The following is a 15,737-nucleotide window of genomic DNA, read 5'->3' as shown; positions in this document are numbered from 1 at the left end:
TCAGGTGGGCCGTCAGCTTGTTTGCCATTCTAAGTTGTATAAAAAAATCATAAAATATGGATATTCAACTGTCTATATACCAAATCACTTTATAACATCAATTTAGAGGATTGTTTTGTCAAGTTACTGGATTTATATTACTATAATTGACAATCTTAGTACGACAACATTAACAGAGACGTACTCAACTGCGCGTCATAAATAGTTATAATAAAGTAACTATTAAAGTCGATCTACTGTAAAGCATTCTAGTGGTACAGTATGCGCCGGCGCAGCACCGCATAATGTGCACGATAACCGCACGCTATTACAAGTATACACCAACTTTAAAGTGCAGTTCCGAGAGTGCGGTCGGGGTTGTTTAGTCGCGACACAGCGCTGCCACAATTAGTGGTCACCGTAATGAATTCCGAGCTCGCTTCGTCTGTAAAATGTAGTTTTTTGGCTCAATTCATATGATTGGAAAGGGCTTGTTGTGGTTATGACTCGATTTAACTGTTTTTAGTATTCTTTTTTTATCAACACATAAATAGTTTCGAAAAACGGCGCTGCGGAGAATGATTCTTGCTCTGTGTAGTGCACTGACGAGATTTTTTTAAACAACTTTGAATGGCAAACAAGCTGACGGCCCACTTGATGGAAAATGGTAACCGTCGCCTATAGACATGAGCAGTACCATGGATATAACAGAGTATACTCTTTAGCCCATGATACCCCCCATGCGTTATACTTTGCCATTCCTGAGGACTCAGGTGTTATTTCTCTGTACCCAGTAAATTTACGCCATATCCCACCCTTCAAACCGAAACACAGCCATGCAAACGCAACTGCTTTAAATACGAATAGGACAGAGGTACTCAAGCAAACGACTTTTGTACAAAGTCTCCCTCTGTTAAAGTTTATATATTGTTAATTAATTTACAGTTACTAATTCAGTCGTGGTAACTGTACAATGGAGCCCTTATCAATGCAGCAGCGTGGCGCTCGTCTAGTGATGTAGTCGACACCTCGTAAATACGATCTCGTGCAACTTAGCGCATGCGCACAACAACACCAACAACACCGGGGCACCAATATCAGCATAGCATACGTAGGTACGTTTCACACGAATAGTACGCTCTTCAGAAATATTTATTTTGACTTTCAAAAGAAGCAGATTTAAATTTTCTTTATAATAAGAAAATACATAACGAGGAATAACTGTATAGGACAGATAAAAGAAACATTAGGTGTCATGTCGTATAGGGAGGTCAAGGATATGGCCTGGGATAGAGCTGGCTGGAGGAAGATGCATGAATTAGTTGCACCGACAAGAGGGAACTCTTAAATGAAAAGAAGAAAACAAAATTGGTTGTCAATTTTGAATTGAAGTAGGTCTTATATTAAATTTGTGAATAAAAAATATAACTTCAAGTTGTAATGTAAGAACAACCGGATTAACTTACGTGTATGTACATCAATCGAAATGCTTGTTTAGTTTCGGCACAATCCGGGATCCTTTGTCATGAACAGCCGTGAAGCGTGCTCGAGCCTTAAAATAAAACTCTTGCATTAAAAGATAATGTCTATTTATTTAATTTTAAACAATACAACTTTCGTCCCACTGAAGTCGCCTCTCTATGCTAGATAAAAGAATGCTTATTGTGCCAAAAAATCTATTTATAAACGCGATTTACATAAAATTTGGTGGATAAATAATGCGATTTTGAAAGATTTTACGTGGAAGAAATAATATTCCTTCTATCCAAAGGTTGTGTGGAAGAGATTGCTTAGCAATAAGACCGCCTTTTGTACTACACTATACGTATTGAAAATTGTTCAACAAATCCTGTTATGTTGATGCAATATAGTGTTAAATATATAAATAAATAAAATAAATATAATTCTATTATCTTATTCATCGCATAAAATTACTTCGATCGCGTGAATCTTTATTTAAACTATCCTTTATTTTAAGGTAGGATATGACCTATGTGTATACCTAATTTAAATCAAATTTATTCAGTAGTTTTTAATTGAAATATTAACACACAGCCATCTATCCTCATAAATTTTCGCATTGTAGTAGAATTTATAGGAGCTCGACTAAAATAAAAACCCAATCGCTTTAGTTTTTTCCCATTTTTTTGGAATTCACAGATAGATAGATAGATAGATAAATAATTTATTTGCATTACTTACATCACACAAACAGCAAAAGACACAAATGCAATGTGAAAAAAGATAAAAAAAAGATACATATACAAAAAAATAAAAAAAAAGAAACAAAAACAAAATCAGAATGTATAAAATTAGTAACAATTTTTTTTTCTTCATACGTGCACCACAGTAATACAAAACGGCCACAACTCAGCTTTTTGTTTTGCCCAAAAAAGAGCAAAACACTGATATTCTGTTGTGGCCAAAAGTAAGCCGCGAAATACCACTGAAAAAAAAAATAATAAAAAAAAAATACAGTGTGTTTTTCCTTTTATTCTGGTTTTAACAGTAAATAGTAAAGCGATGTTCTGATATTGTTGAGTGTCGTGTGTACAGCGCCTAACAGCGTGATGTGGTGCGGTCGTGATGGCTCAGAATGATGGGGGTTGGCCTGGGATCAAACCAACAACGCCTCACCTCGTCTCGCTTCGCCTCGCCTCCACCGGTACCCGACGCCTTATCTGCCATATTTACGATAGTTGACTTCAGTTATCTGTATGCAGATTATACGGAAATTAACTTGGTAGGGAAATATATTTTATAAGAATCCAGGCTTAATTTTTAATCGATTAGTCAAAAATATATTAATCATTTTGTCACAAGAGACTTGCTGAATAATTAACTTAAAGTTTGGCATATACCCAATTGTAGTACGTGGTCCTTCGAGCCGGATATAAATGACTATTGTCACAACTGTTTTAATGCAGTAACAAATGCAAGTGTAGTACGTAGTTTTTCTTTGTTTTAGTATGTTCTCTTCCATCTAGTAATAGTAATGCAACTTGTAATCAGTTTACTACTTAATTATCTAGATAGATGTTGTACAATAGCTATGGTCCTTCGAGCCGGATATAAATGATTTGTCACAACTCTTTTAATGTATTATTACTGGTTATAGAGACTTAATTCTTCAGTTCTGTGGAACAGCAACGTATGAGATGTAGGTACTGTGCGTGTCATATAGAGATATCCATGGTGTGATGGTTTTCACTTTCCATCACTTGGGTTATCATATTACAAAATCATATTTTATAGAAAAGATAATACATTACTTAATTACAGTCTTCATTAATTAGCCTCTGGGCAAACAGAAACATAATTATGCGATGTGAATTATTGAAAGTAAGTCTCGGAAAATATATAAATATAATAAATGTATAAATATGAGACATGGAATATAATTTTTTATTAATGTATAAACCATTTGTTCTGTCGGGACGGATAGATGTCATAGAGAACTACAATAGATGTATTAATATTAATCTATCGATAACATTTGCCGGCAAGTATGAGTGATTACATCAGTCATGGAGTTTATCTGTTTGTCCGCAGACGGACTGAGAAACAATTTAAATACGAGTAACATGGACATTAACATGAAGTTGCGGATATCGGATCGGTTTACATCGAGAGCGAGCCGCGGCACCGGCTGCGATCGTATCGCCGCCATGAAACATGTGTACACCGACGGTTGCATCAGTTTATAATTTCCAATGATGCGGATGAACATCCATGAGGAGTCAGCGCTGTCATCATATTGTTTCTACATGGGTGGTTAACATGTATGATTTTAGGCGAAATAAAGATATATATTTTCTATTATCTAGTGCTATTGCTATTCTAGTAATAAGTATTTTTTTTGTACAACTTAGAATGGCAAACAAGCTGACGGCCCACCTGACGGAAAGTGGTAACCGTCGCCTATAGACACGAGCAGTACCATGGACATAACAGAGTATACTGTTTCGTTCATGATACCCCCCATGCGTTGCCGTTCCTGAGGACTCAGGTGTTATTCCTCTGTACCCTGTAAATTCACGCCATATCCATATCATATATAAGTGCAGAGAAGGGGATTTTCTCTATTTCAATTTGTTAATGCTGAAAACTGTTGCCATTAGATAGAGTTTGGAAATATTTTTTCAGCAGTTCAGTATTTTACAACTTACTGATACTTTGCAACTGTTATAGTTAATTTTAAACATTTCATAGTTTTTTTTTTTATTATTTAATTCTTTATTGTACACACCAGTTATAAGAATATGACAGAGGTAATCAAATGTACAAAGGCGAGCTTAACTCTAATAGAGTTCTCTTCCAGCAACACCCAAAGTGGAAAGGAGCATCAGTGTCAGCGAGTATTAAACTAGACAAAATTAAATTAATAACATTATATTTAATAGTATAAATACACACATACATATACATAAATATATACCTACATATATGCGAATACTTATACATACATACATAGATATGTACCTACATATATATAGATACATACATAGATAGGTAGATACCTACACTTATAAAGAGGAAAGGTTTGACTTTTGTATGTTTGTTTATTTATAATGGATACACTCAAAAACAACTTTATCATTATCATATCAACCGTTTACTGTCCACTGCATAGGCCTCCCTCTATTGGGGGGGTTTTGCTAGTACTTGTCACGCTTTGCAGGCAGATTGGCAACCGCAGTTAAGCTTTGGTGATGTTTTAAGAGTGATCATCCCTCAACCGTTAAGCTCCCTTAATCGTCTTTTACCACATTCACGGGAAAGGAATGGATGGCCTATTTTAATGACAAAAAATAATTAACAGATTTTAAAAATTCTTTTATTTATGCTACATGATCAGCTGGTAACAAAGACTATCTATTATTTCTTTCTACCCACGCAAAGTCGTGTTACTAATACATTTTAGAAAAATTTCAGAACATATTTAAAGTATCAGGTAGATAGATAGATAGATAGATACTCTTTATTGTTTCTTCCAAAAGATTACAATAGTAAACTTACTATAAATATAAACAATTACAAGAAATAATCACAATGAGAAAACAATGGGCGACCTTGTCGCTAAGAGCGATCTCTTCCAGGCAACCTTTGGATGGAGAGGAGTAATTATAAACAATTTGGTGGGAGGCACTTGATTGAAACATTATTTTAAAGCATATTACCTTACCTTTGCAGCTGCCTTCGAAAACAAGAAATCAATTGAGCACCTCCAAAGTTGCAAGTGTTTATCGGTCACATTAACCACTTCCCATCAGGTGGACCGTCAGATCGTTTGACTTGTTACCATTAAAAAAAAAAGTACCACAAAATACGCCTTTTGTACGAACAGAGCAATGAGCACGCCTTCTAATTTTAATCTCTCCGGTGCGAGCAAACAAGAGACGTTATTTATAATAACAGTGACATGTATTCAATGCTCGTGCGCAGAACACATTCAGAGATTAATCTGAAGATTATGGCTTTCACGGGTACCGTGGGCTGCGCCGTATATCACCATCTCGCTGGTGTTTGTGTGCGGAGTACAACAGCTCGTAAAGATTCGGAGCGTTCATTAGTCGCTCGTGACTACTCGTCAGAGTACAAGCGCGAGATAAGCGGCCGCGGCACGGGCTGAATACTGATGACGGTGATGCTGCGTCTACTTACGGACCGGTACAGGACAGGTCTCATTTTTATAGATAAAAATAAACCCCGCCCGCGCTATCGAGGACGAAGCCAAATCCGTTAACCTTCCACTATTTGTTACTAATTGTCGATGATCCCAGGCTCATAAGCGATATCGAACCCTTAAGTCTTAGGAGAGATTTTGCCTCACTCTGCGTGTTCTACCGCCTGTACAATGGATTGTGCTCAGAGGAATTGTTCAATATGATTCCCACAGTCACCTTCTTCCATCAAACGGCTTGCCATCGACAGGGAGTTCATCCTCATTTTCTACAGCCTCAATGGTCGCGTACTGCGCGGTTTCAGAGCTGTTTCCTTCCACGAACACTCAGGTTGTGGAATGAGCTCCCTGCCGAGGTTTTCCCAAGAGACTACAACATGGGGTTCTTCAAAAGGGGGGTAAAGAGGTTTCTTCAGGGTCGGCAACGTACGCGTAATACCTCTGGTATTGCAGGTATACATAGGCTACGGTAACCACTTGCCATCAGGTGGGCCGTATGCTTGTTTGCCACCTCAGTGGTATAAAAAAAAACAATTTGGAGCTGGTTTTGAGAATGTTGAAAATAGACCAATTAGATCCCATTACTAACAAATCCTTTAGTTCCTAGAATAATGTTGTAAAGCGAAGTCAAGTCCAAAAGGGTTATTAATGGGTGAAAATGATGGTAACTCGGCCTGTGCTATTGGTTAAAACTAGTGGGTTAACAATAAGAGATAATAGGCGAGTATGAATTCAGGTCATCGTGAAATTGTCTCATTTACATGGTTACATTAATTCTGGGACTAACGACTTAGTTTATAGGGGTTAACTAAAAACTTTTAAGGCGAGACCGCGTGGAAATCGGCATATCATTTATATAGGCAAAACCCTCAAGGAGTCTAAAATATTGGCTTGATATTTCATAATATTAGGGACCTAAAAGGATTTATAATCCATTCACAATTCATATTCCAATGAAAGTTTAATATAAGATGCACTTTGTTCATTACGAATCGCTGTGCCAATTGCCATCTTTAGAAGAAAATAGTTTTAATTGCTTACATTAAACGGAATGTTTTATAATGTGTCGAAAGTAGAATGATTATATTTATAACCTGTTATCGTACTGAAAACAATACCTTCATTTAAATACAGTAATCATGACAATAATAAGCAGTTTTAGGCTCTTTTGTGCCATCCTATGTCTTAACAAGGCGTTTTCAATTCTGTAGACATTTTTAATGACATTGATAAACTACGAATGCAATATCAATGCAATGTAAGAGTATACAAAGAGAGAGCTGCACTGATTATTTTTACTGCATTCCTTTGTAGCGAACCACGCAGCATCCTGGCTATTCGCTGGGAAACGCCGTGGCCGTCTCCTGTCTAACTGTTCCTTCCCGTTACTTATGTGATTGGACGCCAATAAAACAAAAGCTATCACATGCCCACACCGCCGGCATTGGAATGTCGCTGACATAAACTTACAATAATCTGCTACCATTTCACAACTATAAGTCATCCGCTGGTCTCGGTATATCGCCGTTTAATTTTTTTCCACTAGTTCTTCAATGAAATCGTCAAGCGATACCTGCTTCCGATGGAATCCTGTGCATTCGTCTACGTTTTATGTATCGATATTGATCACATCTCGAGAATTCCGATTGTGGCAATTATTCAGCAATCTTCGCGTGTCGGTGTCAATTTCTGAAGATAATTATTCGGTGTATCGATGCATATAATTGTTCCATTTAAGTGTTCGTGTGCGGTGCGCGGGCGCAGCGAAATAAAGTTAAAGAAACACAAATTGGCGTCGGAGAATGTCACACGTTGTTGTAAGACGTTGCCGCGCCATGTTTAATACAGATGCTGTTAATATTGTTAAGTATATAAGAAGTTGTAGATTGTTATATTATTTTACTATTTAGTTGCAATTCTACGAATGTATATAATAATTTCTATGGAATTCAAGTGTTGTACTTTGTTGTTTATTTTTGTTGAAAAACTTTACGCCATGAACAAGCTGGCATTTCCGTCGGTTCGTGTTATTAAGTGCTTATATGATTGGTTTAAACTACTTGTTGGCCTCGGATCTATTTATCTTTTACCTCGGATCTATTTTTCTCAGAATATTGATACTCACACTTATTTCTTAGGCATATAATTAAAATGATACAAAATTTATAAACGCACAAAATTTTTTTTATACAACTTAGAATGGCAAACAAGCTGACGGTCCACCTGATGGAAAGTGGTAACCGTCGCCTATAGACATGAGCAGTACCGTGGACATAACAGAGTATACCAAATATTTACTTACCACAGTTTAAAATAGTCTTTGCTTTTATTATAGTTTTAAAATATTATAGTTGTAATTTTATTTAAAAAAATATCGTGTATATATAGATAAAAATAACACATTAAATATAAGATATTAATGTCTTCATTTCAGCTTCTTTTCCTTTTTATTTTTAATTTTTGAAATAATTTGAAAATAAATAATAATAATCTTTGAGTGGCTTACGTGTTGTGTCTTTATATAATAGATTTCAATATGTTTTAATATTTGAATGAATGAATGAATGAATGAATGATTGAATGAATGAATGAATGAATGAATGAATGAACGAATGAATGAGTATGAATGAGTATACTTTATTTGCATTATACAATATAGGAAATAAACAAGACAATTTACAAACACAACGATACAATTGTATAAGTACAGTAAGGCGGTCTTATTGCTGAGAGCAATCTTTTCAAGACAACCTTAAGGTAATGGACTAATTGTTGTACAAGTAGGTATAATAGTGCTTTATAATTAAAAAAACAATTTTTGGCAAATTAAAAATATATAAAAATTATATATATATTTGAATTTGGTTAAGTTGGTTCTGATTTAATTAGGATGGTTTTTATCACACTAAACTTATTCAGAACTGTTTAAAGATTTTATTATTTACTAACGACTCGCCCCGGCTTCGCATGGGTAGTGGAGCTTTGTGTTTACATTTTTTGCATCAGTTTATTGCATTGAGAATTGTATACCAGTATAGTTATGCCATTATGGACTTTTTTGTATATCTATAAAAGAGAAACAGTCCCTCTCTACAGTATTATGGTTCGGCTACGATAATACGGCACGATTTTTTCCGTCATCTTCTACAATCAACATCATCATCATCATATCAGGCTTTAATTATCTACTGCTGAACATAAACCTCCCCTTCAGGGGATTTTGTCAGTAGTTGCCAGGTTTGGCAAGCGGATTGGTAACCGCAGTTAGGCTTTTTAAGAGGGACGCTGCTGCTCATTCCTTGCTCTCCCTTTGTCAAATCCTACGATGTCCACGGGAAAGGAAGGTGTGGCCTATTCTATGCCGGGACCATACGGAACGAATCATTATTATATTTCAACCAATTTACACAAAACCTTTAACGAATTACACCTACACCTTCCTTAGAATCATTCTATTGATAAATTAAAATCGCATGAAAGTCTGTTCAATAGTTTTTGAGGTCATTACGAAGATATAGACAGACACGCGGAGCGGTACTTTGTAGTGATCATACTCCGTAATTGATAATTGTTTCTCCATATAAAAATCTATTTCAATGAAAACCAATCAATCAATTAGCTTAAACAATATTCCACGGAATCCAATCACCTCACTATATTAACTAACGCGTGTCCGCGCTTAATCTATGCGATGCAATTTTTATAAAGCCGGCCTTTTTGATTGCCATAAACAGTAAAATAATGTTGCTTTGTTCGTAATCAATACTCGTTGAGCGAATCGCGTTCTCGAGTTTGGTTTTTTGCCCACAACTATTATTCATTAAAAACGTAACCAGTGTTGGTTTCTTTGACTGATTAAATTATAAGTTAATTCCTATATAATTCGATTGATCTGTTTTACGAATGGAAAATGAAGGCTAGGATAAAAATGATCCGTTTGTCGGTAGAGGTAATAATTTTGCGTGTACGTTGGCATCTGAAGCGACTCTAATCACTGGATGGCACGCTAACAATACGTAATGTTAACTACCAGATAATGAGGGATGGTATGCAGTATACGAGTTCGAATCCCATTTCAAACTACATTTAATACAAACTATATTTAATTTTATAAATACATGTTTGCAATTAACAATACTGTTCTTGTTTTACGTATAGAGCATATATGAAGTCAACGAACATAAGATAGTCTGCAGTAGTGCAATACTGTAAATAGAAAAATCTGACGATTGATTTCGGTTTGAAGGGTGGGATATGGCGTGAATTTACAGGGTACAGAGGAATAACACCTGAGTCCTCAGGAATGGCAACGCATGGGGGGTATCATGCGCGAAACAGTATACTCTGTCCATGGTATTGCTCATGTCTATAGGCGACGGTTACCACTTTCCATCAGGTGGGCCGTCAGCTTGTTTGCCATTCTAAGTGGTATAAAAAAAAACGTTTAAATCTAATTTGATTTATTTGTGAAAATTTCAACAAAACTTTATTATAGTAATCAATTCGTTAAGATCAATTCAAAAAGACTACAGTATTATTTGTGGTCGGCAATATTTATTTATTTATTTTCTAAACATTTATTTATTTATTGATTTGACAATTAATTAATTGTGAATTTTTATTGATTTATTAAAATATGAAAGTAATATTTCTTGGCTACGGCACGGCATAGATGGTGTAATTTCATACAATGTTTCATCTGAATTTTGTTTTATTAATAAATATAGCTTAATAATATCCTATGTGTGTCCCGGCATAGAATGGGCCAACTCTTCCTTCACCGTGAGTATTGTAAGAGACGACTAAGAGAATTTATAGTCGAGAGATGGGCAGCAGCTCCTTCTTAAATCATCTCCAAAGCCTAACTTCGGTTACTAATCCGCCTGCTAAGTGTGAAAACTATTGGCAGAGCCCTCTCAATGGGAAACATTAAAAAGGATCAGCATATAAAAGTTGACATTTTCCGGATTTTTTTTTTGACATTTGTTGTAAGATCTGAAACTTAAGCATGATATTTGAATATTTATTGAAGAAACTGTTTGAAAACTATCCATTTAGTTACCAAAGCTCTTGTGTTTCGTGAGTTACCTAACGTAACTCACGGCGCGCAAACAGTGCGCGGCCGGACAGAGGGATATTTAGTACTTTTTGCGAAGAGTTAGCACTTTGTAATATAACGAGTTGCAACAGAATGGTCGCAGATGTCAATTATTGCTTGTATGTATTCGCAGGGTTGGTTGTTAGCACCTCTAAATATAAAATATTATATGGAGGAATCAGGAATAGTGATCATTAATATCTACTAGCTTCATTTGAAGATAGAGTGGATAGAAAGGAATTAGGTATAGTACATAAATTGAGCGTTCAATAATTATGTATGTAACTGACTAAAATGTTTTATTTTGATTTCTTGTTAGTGTTATGGTCACGGGAATGTCAGTGCACACTAATATTTTTTATAATAACTTATAAAAAAAAATATATAATTATTTATAATATTAAAAAAATAGTAACCATAATGTTACTGTATATTATGATAATTTAAAATTAAAATTATATTTCACAAAAAAACCGACATCAATTGTGACAAAACTAGCTATTTTGATTTAAAACTAAAGTACTCAAAAGATTTTAATAAAGTTTCTATGGGCCCAATCTGTAAGTAAAATATATTCTTACAGATAAAAAAATATTTTCCAAATTGGTTTGCAAATATTTTCCAAATATCTATCAGTTACAGATATAAAGTAACAAATATAAAAAAAAATGCAACCTTTCTTTTCATCTTTATGAAATCGGTTAAAAATGTTAAATAAACTAACAGCCCACCTGATGGAAAGTGGTAACCGTCGCCCAGACATTTTAATGCGCATCTTTTATCCCTTCCCATTCATGAGGACTGTGGTGTTACATCTTCGTATCAAGTAATTTCATTGTCATATCCCATACTTTAGAATATAGCCACATAATGTAAGCACAGCAGTTTCATAATAGAAACGCTAGTAGGAGAGAGATGCTCAAGTACACGACTTATGCATGAAGTCTCAATCTTTTAAAAGTTTTTGGTAAGTACACGGTATTGCTCGTTTCTGTAGGTGTATGTTGAAGTTGGCCATCAGATCGTTTACCACTGCCAATAGTGGGTTCTTGGGTTCTTGGGTTCTTGGATTCGATTGACAACCCTGCCGAGCAAACATGGAGGGCACGCGACGCGCAAACACTTGTAAATTACATACCAAACACACTGTTAACATAATCAATAGCCACATTATCGTAGACATTTACTCATGCCCTTAGGCTGGTCACTTTTAATATTTTTTATACCTTTATGTGTTTTAAAAGATTAAATACAGTTGAATGAACTAATTCTTTAAGTTTGCGTAAAGGAAATTTTACCTAATGTAGACTTTTTTCAAGGACTTCAAATGCATTGCCAGGAGGCAATAGATGCAAGTGGCTCAGGATAGATCTTTATGTCAGTCTGTGTGGGAGGCCTATGTTCAGCAGTGGACAGTTAAATTCTGATGTGAAGATGATGAAACTTTTTAATTTGAGTTAATTGATGACTTTTATTTAAACGAGATTGACATTCAGCGTACGGCTCGTCTGATGGTTATGCTGGCACAGCTAAGAAAGGCTTGAAATATCGTATGTTTATGGTACATATTCATAGAATAGAATAGAATAGAATAGAAATCATTTATTCAAATAAACTTACATTGAAGCACTTTTGAATAGTCATTACATTTTTTTTGTTAATCTACCGCTCGTTCGGAAAGCTGTCTCATCACAAGAAGAACGAGCAAGAAACTTGCGTGTTGCTCTTTTAAATAATTTTATTATTACTTTACATAAATCTTGTGAAAAGAAGAAAATGATTGAGTTACAATATACAGAATACATTAGCATTTGGGGATTTTCTGTAAATGAAGCTGTTTCCTCTAAAGGAATTGAAAAATGATAAAAAAATCCTAACTTTTACACCCACTCATTAAAATCACGCCGCGTTCAGCTAAGTTGGTATTTGGGATTAAATTATATGTCGTTTTCCGACCCATGTCTATACAGGAAAAATGTTGAATTTTACTGACAGATTACTCCCATAAAACGACTTCGAATTCACCCTGTAACACGTAATTCATTATTTATTTATTCATTAGTACAAATATGTGTATATGGCGGACTTAATGCTAAAAGCATTCTCTCCCAGTCAACCATAGGGAAGTGTCAGAATACTCGAATGCGGTACTACTAATTATTGATATACATACATACTAAAATTACATATATAAACGAATAAATATATATAAATAACAAATATACTTACACATATATGACATATATGACTATATTATGCACGAAATTGAAAATAATATTAAGCACTTACTGTTCGGATAAAGTAAAAAAGTGAGCGTGAATGTTTTTATTTTGAAAGATGGTTTAGTCGGTAGTCTCTTAAGTTCCTACTTTTGCTCCTGGTTACTTTATGGACTCAAATCCCTATATATTACATGCAGATGTAACAACTTACGACCCAACTAAATTATGTGGAAGGCTCTCACCTTTAACATAATTTAGTTGGGCGTGCTAAACCCGAACGGAATAAACTCAGCACAATATTAGACACGGCGGCGACGGGTCGTCACTTCGTTACTGTGAACATGTAAAGCACAATTTACAGCTCCCGTTAGACGCGACACGGGCACGACGGCGATCGACAACGGCGCAGTCCCGTCGGCAGCGCACGACACGCCGTAAAACAAGTAGATGAGGTGCAATTGGAAAACACTGGGTTGTATTGTGAACGTGGAACGCTGATAATCTACCTGATGGCAATTGGCAATCGTCGCCTATAGTTATGAACAGAACGGCGTGAAAAAGTTAGTACGATTATCTTATTTTTTTAACTTAACCTTGTGTATTTTTCTGAGTTATATTTTTCATCAAAACTATGTACAAATAAATAAAATTAAAATTGTCTATGTTAAATCATTTTAATTTAATTAGTCGCTTAATGATTGATTAGTGTCAATACATAGACACGTTGCGGTTAGGGCTCGTATAAGAAAGAAGACGCTGGAGGTCACCGTTTCATTCTATTCCAGGATTCGGCAGCGATAATGAATTGTTTGTTATTTATCTAGGGCATTCTCTTGAAAAATAACTAACGAATCATTAATTATAAATGCTGTATCTTTTTTTTTTTATATACAACTTAGAATAGCAAACAAGCTGACGGCCCACCTGATGGAAAGTGGTAACCGTCGCCTATAGACATGAGCAATACCATGGACATAACAGAGTATACTGTTTCGCCCGTGATACCCCCCATGCGTTGCCATTCCTGAGGACTCAGGTGTTATTCCTCTGTACCCAGTAAATTCACACTATATCCCACCCTTCAAACCGAAACACAGCCATGCAAACACAACTGCTTCACGGTTGAAACACGAATGGGACAGAGGTAGCCAAGCAATCGACTTTTGTACAAAGTCTTCCTCTGGTAATCAATAATCTACGTGTATCTTAGTTCATGAAAATAAACGATTTATTACACATTAGAGGCGCGTATCTTCGCATAAACATTGTGTACGCGCGTTACAATAAAGCGGGCAATTGACGCGTTCGCGCGACACCAACGACACCTGCGACAACTGATTGCGTAGGCGACCGTTAGCACGATTTACGGCGATCGATAGCGCGCATAACTAGGGGTGCACCAAATACGGGCCGTAACACGTTGTACGGGGAGATGGATGGAGCAGGACCGCTGTCAATTTATGATGTGCCTGTCGCCAGTGATTGCCATTCGATAGACGCTGATGTTTCGTTAGTGTCAGGATATTTGTAGGACATGGTGGACAAACACTATGTTTAGATTATTCTGTTTTAAGTTTATCGACATATATTATTATTGTTTTGTTTTCTTGTAGTTATAAAGCATAAAACTATACAAGTGACAAATATTATGTTCCAATACAGTATTGATCCTACATGTAAAAGAATATTATAAATAGTGTCATACAAACACATAACTGTAGTAAAGAGTGTCTTTTAATTTTCAAATTCAATTTCATTCGAATACTTTTTTTTTATGCAACTTAGAATGGCAAACAAGCTGACGGCCCACCTGATGGAAAGTGGTAACCGTCGCCTATAGACATGAGCAGTACTATGGACGTAACAGAGTATACTGTATTGCCCATGATACCCCCTATGCTTTGCCATTTCTGACGACTCGGATGTTATTCCTCTGTACCTTGTAAATTCACTGCCATATCCCACCCTTCAAACCGAAACACAGTCATGCAAACACGACTGCTTTACGGTAGAAAAACGAATAGGACAGAGGTACCTAAGCAAACGACTTTTGTACAAAGTCTTCCTCTGGTGAAACGACTTCTAGTCACGCGTGATTAACAAATATTCGAAATTTGGCATAATATTTTACCCCCGGAGAAGTAATTTTCAATCAATCAACCATTTATTTGCATAAACATAGGTACAGTTATAAATTTGATGTTGTAAAAAGTGCAGAGCGCTATGTTTTTTTTACAACACAGGGGGCAAACGAGCATGCGGCTCACCTGATGGTAAGTGACTACCGCCGCCCATGATCACTCACAACACCAGCGGCATTGCAGGTGTGCTGCCGGCCTTTTAAAAAGGAATATACTCATTTCTTGAAGGTTATGTTGTCGTATCGGTTCGGAAAAACTGCTGCTGGAAGTTGATTCCAAAGAGTGGTTGTGCGTGGAAGAAAGGGCCTTGAAAACGCACGATATGTTTTACCGTCATTGGGCACGCAAATAATATTATTACATAATGTCCCTTGAATTATAATTTTTAATAATAACAATTAAAATAATAAATAGTTTATGTTAAATTAATTCACTACAATTAATCATAAAAACTTCAATATAATCAACAAAATACCAAATAATCTATACAATATTTATAATTTTCTTTTTCTACATTATAATTATCGGTTACTAGCGGGCCGTCCTGGCTTCGCACGGGTTGACATTTTTGCAACATAAAAAAAAGGGGTTATTGTGCCATAACGATAATAGTT

The 15,737-nt window shown here is 35.7% G+C and overlaps 1 long non-coding RNA gene across 2 annotated transcripts; it reads left to right on the top strand.

Moving 5' to 3' along the window:
• The first annotated feature begins 925 nt into the window (after positions 1–925).
• Positions 926–13,547, top strand: LOC128201975 (uncharacterized). Of its 2 annotated transcripts, none has more exons than XR_008253536.1 (3): positions 926–1,094; positions 3,532–3,761; positions 13,344–13,547. It is a non-coding gene; the product is annotated as an uncharacterized LOC128201975 (long non-coding RNA). The 2 variants fall into 2 exon arrangements; XR_008253537.1 differs by lacking the exon at positions 926–1,094 and adding an exon at positions 2,635–2,722.
• The last annotated feature ends 2,190 nt before the right edge of the window (positions 13,548–15,737 follow it).

The sequence above is a fragment of the Galleria mellonella genome, unplaced genomic scaffold (assembly GCF_026898425.1).
Source record: "Galleria mellonella isolate WM207_F2 unplaced genomic scaffold, CSIRO_AGI_GalMel_v1 utg65, whole genome shotgun sequence".
In the NCBI taxonomy this organism is placed as follows: Eukaryota; Metazoa; Arthropoda; class Insecta; order Lepidoptera; family Pyralidae; genus Galleria; species Galleria mellonella.
This window is presented reverse-complemented; position numbering and strand designations above follow the sequence as displayed.